The sequence below is a fragment of the Cicer arietinum genome, chromosome 6 (assembly GCF_000331145.2).
Source record: "Cicer arietinum cultivar CDC Frontier isolate Library 1 chromosome 6, Cicar.CDCFrontier_v2.0, whole genome shotgun sequence".
Taxonomy (NCBI): domain Eukaryota; kingdom Viridiplantae; phylum Streptophyta; class Magnoliopsida; order Fabales; family Fabaceae; genus Cicer; species Cicer arietinum.
The window spans coordinates 44,294,815-44,299,890 of NC_021165.2; positions in this window are offsets into that span (position 1 = coordinate 44,294,815).

The window sequence follows — 5,076 nt, forward strand, 5'->3', positions numbered from 1 at the left end:
GTATTTTTGGAAGAATAAGCAGGGAAATTGATTTCCCAATCGATTTGATGAGTTGCAGAGACTTCACAAATTTGACAAAATCGATTTGGCAATCGATTTCGCAATATGTTTTTCAAAACCTTTTAAGAAATCGATTTGGAAATCAATTGGCAGAAAGACAGGAACTCAACAAAATTGACAAAATCGATTTGGCAATCGATTGGCATTAATACCGGGGCTCAGACATTCATTCAATCGATTTCCTAATCGATTGAATTGAGCCCAGAGTTCAAATTTTACAAAAATCCTTCATCCAAATCGATTTCCCAATCGATTGGCCTAGTAGAAATTCTTATTTTGAGTTAGATAACAGATTGCTCATTGATTTATCAATGTCTTGGTTAGTTATATATTACTTGATAGATTGAGAACCTTATTTTGTTTTCATTGTTATTTGGCATGTTTTATATGAACTTTTAGCATGTGGAAAACCCTTTTAAGGTGCATGATAAGTTGAAAGGTTATTTTGTGCATGTAAAAAACTTAAATGTTATGTGTTACTTGTTAATTTCGGTTGGTGACCCTTTACAACTATTGTGGAAATCTGGGCTTTGCCCTCAGATGAGAGCCAGGACGATCCTACCGGTTCGTACCCTACGGATGTGAATGTAGATGGGATTGCTTGACTGGAGCTATGTTAGGAGGATCTCACAGGGTGCGTGGAGATCACTCAGGGTGTATAGCTATAGTTTTTTTGAAGAATGATCAGATTAGGATGACAAAGAGGGAACATATGTTTTTTGGATTAAGTTATTTTGAACTGGAAAACTGTACCTTTACTAATATTGTCAGTATGACATCTTAGTTGAATGGGTTCCATGTATCATCTGTTGTTGTGTAAATACTTTGGATTCATATATTTTGAGAAACTTTTCCGCTGCTTGTAAATTATAATGACTCAATTATTTATCTCAAGATATTTCCTTATTTATTTCTCTGTTTTATTTTAATTTCTTTTGAAAAAAAAAAAATATACCCTCGCTTTGAAAAACGGGGTGTTACATCATTAGTACCTAAAATATTGTTATACAAGTCAATTTTTTTTCCATGATCTACATCAAACCAAAGCTAAACATATAGACAAAAATGACACAAAACATATAAATGTAAAAACTTTCAGTTTTAAAGAAAAACTCAAATTGGTAAATTGCGTAACATAAACATATGCACTTATGCATAATGCATGCTTTTAAAATTATATGATTCGGATATAAAATCTATCACTAAGACAACTTCCACACAAAAAAATCACTCATACCAATGGGTAAAATAAATCTCACACTAAGACAACTTCCACGAAGATGCATATGCAATGACACAATGATATATTATGAAAAGAATATTCCCACACAACTCACTAAGATCATATACCACATCTCGTTAACCTTGATCATAAAAATTGAAATCAGGTGAATTATTTTGGTAGAGAAGTGTGTAGGGGAAGGTAATGTATCTAGTCACAAATGACGGGTAAGGGAGACATGGTGTGAGGTAGGAGTTAAGAAGGAAGGATTTCTTCCTAATTTATTTGGTCAAAGCATTCAAGACATTATTTTTTTCCTCAAAAAATAAATATCAAATCTTATGGATATCCAAATAAGTTTGTGCCCCCACCCCTTTTATTATTATTTTTTTCTAAGGTTGATGGAACAAAAATATCTTCTACTCATTCATATGGGTTTAGTCACACTAAGCCATAAACCCCTGGTCCAAATTGTTTTTGCACTAAAGATAAAAATAAAGATAAAACAACCCATATATATATAGATATATATATTTAAAAACTTCTTAATTGATTGAATAATTCTTACTAACAACTTTTATCAACTACAATAAGTTGAACAATGCAAATAATTATCACATATAAATTAATATTAAATGAAATATTTATGGGTGTTACATACAACATCCTAATAAACAAGAAAGACATGTTAATAAGATGATTAGCTCAATTGCTCACTAGAGGAATAATAATAGTGTATTTCTTGATAGACAAATATGCTCAAAGTCTTTTATCAAATGATCTAAACACATAAAAAATATGTTAATGTATAAATAGTGCTCAAGACCAACATGGTTCCAACATTCCATTTATTGGATGAACTATATTATTTAAGAACCAATACCGATTAGACTTAGCCATGTGAAGTGAATTATGACCAAAATCTTAATTCATTGAGACTAATCCACTAATTGGATGAGCTATATTAGGCTAGAAACTAATATAGATAAGACTTAATGATATGAAGTCGAGTGTGACCAAAATGTTAGTCCATTGAGGATATTTAACTAATCAGATGAACTATATTGACAAAAAAATAATATAGATTAGACTTAGTCATGTGAAGTAGAAAATGAAACAAATCTTAATTCATTGAGACTATTTCACTTATTGAATGAACTATTTTGTCTAAGAACCAATATAATATAGAGTTAGTCATGTGAAGTCGAGTATGACCAAAATCTTAATCCATTTAGATTATTCCACTAATTGGATGTACTATAATGAAAAAGAATTTATATGGATTAGACTTAGCCATGTGAAGTAGAATATGACCAAAAGAATGATCCATTGATACAATTCCACTTATCGAATGAACTATATTGGCTAAATACTTATATATATTATACATAGCCAGGAGAAGAAGAATATAACCAAAATCTTAATTCATTGAGAATATTCCACTTATCAAATGAACTATATTGGCTACAAACCACTATTGGTTAGACTTAACTATGTGATGTCAAGTATGACCAAAATATTGATTCGTTGAGACTATTCCACTTATTAAATGAACTATATTGAATAAGAACTAATACGAAATAGACTTAGTCATTCTACAATGAATATGACCAAAATCTTAATCAATTGAGACTAATCCTATTATTGGATGAACTATATGGTCTAAGAACCAATATGGATTAGACTAAGCCATGTGAAGTTGAGTATGATCACAATCGTAATACATTGAGACTATTCCACTTATCGGATGAACCATATTGGCTAAGAGCTAATATAAATTAGAAATTTCCATGGGAATTAGAGTAGGATCAAAATATTTATCTATTGAGTTCCATTTATTGGTTGAAACGATTCCACATACAAGTCATAATATGGGCTAGGTATGTCATTGTTCATAAGTTGATTCATAGTAAATAAATTCAAGTCACAATATGGGTTGAGTATCATTTGATGGTGATGTTGTTGATAATTTAATCTACTGTAAATGAACTCTAGTCGCAATATGGGATGAATACCATTTGGCAATGATGTTGTTGATAATATCCTTTATGTTTGCATATAGAGGGCATGTCAGGGGGTTAGTGTTGTGATAGAATTAGAGTAACCGATCAAATTTAGGTATTGGGGGATGTTGGTAAGAAGACATTACGTGAAAGGTGTGATTGATACCCATGTGATGTTCTTGATGTATATTGATACCTTATAAAAAAGACTCTCTAGTTTATTGGGCAAGAGGTGGCTTTTTTGGTTGCACTAATCCAGAGTAGTTGGATCCAAAGTGTCGAAGATAAATGGTGATTAGGAAGCATTTAATCGTATGTGTACATCCATTAGTGGAGTCACTAGGATATGTGTTATATGTGTATTGTTATTATATGGGTGCTTATATGACGATGTTGTGGATATATGTGTTTAATGATAAGTTAGTTGAATTGAATGCTAATAATGATTGATGATAGATAAAATAATGTTGTATGTTGCTTGGATATTTGTTATTCCCATTCTATATATATTTTATATGCTTGTGTTGTGATTCTCACTATTTATACCAATTTTTTTTAAGAATTGCTACGGTATATTGATAATGTTTCAGCAAGTGTCTGTTGGACTTTAGTCCTCTTAATCCTAATTTTGACATAATTAACAAACATACAATATTCATACATCATATGATAAATCTAACATTTTAACTGAGTAAGATCTCAGGAACAACAACTCAACCCTACATACTTGAGACAATTGCTTGGAACTCAAGAAATCAACAAAAGTTGGAATAGTTACTGAGCAAATCGATTAGGCAATCGATTTCGTAAAAGGGTTGTAAGGAAATATATAGTTTGTGGTTACACAATCGATTAGGAAATCGACTGGCACAATCAGTAATAAAATTGTGCAAGTCAGAGGCAACCTGATTTGTATGCTAATCGATTGGCACATCGACTGTGCAAATCACAAAGACAAACAACCGATTGAATAAATCGATTGAGTAATCGATTGGGCAAGTCACAGGGCCAATCCATTTACTAGACTAATCGATTGACAAATCGATGTCGTAAATAATATTTCAAAAGTAACATGGCCTGTGACAAACACAATCGATTGGACAATCCATTGTGAGAAATTCAATCATGACAAGTTTGGTATCAATCATTTAGGAAATCGATTGAGCTAAACCAACTGGTAAAATCCTTTTCAGAAACATACTACCAAATCGATTGGCACTCCGATTAACGTGGAATAAGCTAAGTTCCTGTTTTAAACACAATCGATTGGCAAATCGATTGAAACAAAAATTTGAAATCACAGGGAACTCTTAGTATGTGGCCAAATCGATTATGTGTATTATTGAATCGATTATGTGACTTAATGAATCGACTAAGTAATCGATTGGTTTGATTTTATTATTGGAACAAAACACCTGACATCGATTATGCAATCGATTCATATATAAGTCTACACATAATTTTCTGAAAAGTGTATTAAAAGAATCGATTAGGAAATCGATTAGTTTATATAGTTTCAAGATTCAAGAAAAACAAGACTCGCGATAATCGATTGGCAAATTGATTAAGCCCGTTTTATCACATTAATGAATCGATTGAGAAATCGATTTATATGTTGTTTTTCAGAAACTATATAAAGAGTTTTCAATCCTTTTCTCAGATATACTTCAGAACACTGAAGAAATCTTAAGAACCTTTTTGATAACATTCTGATATTGGTTTTTCAGATAAAGAACAAAAGATTATTCATAATCAATAAGAGAGCTGAAAAAGAATTCTTGAGAGAAAAAG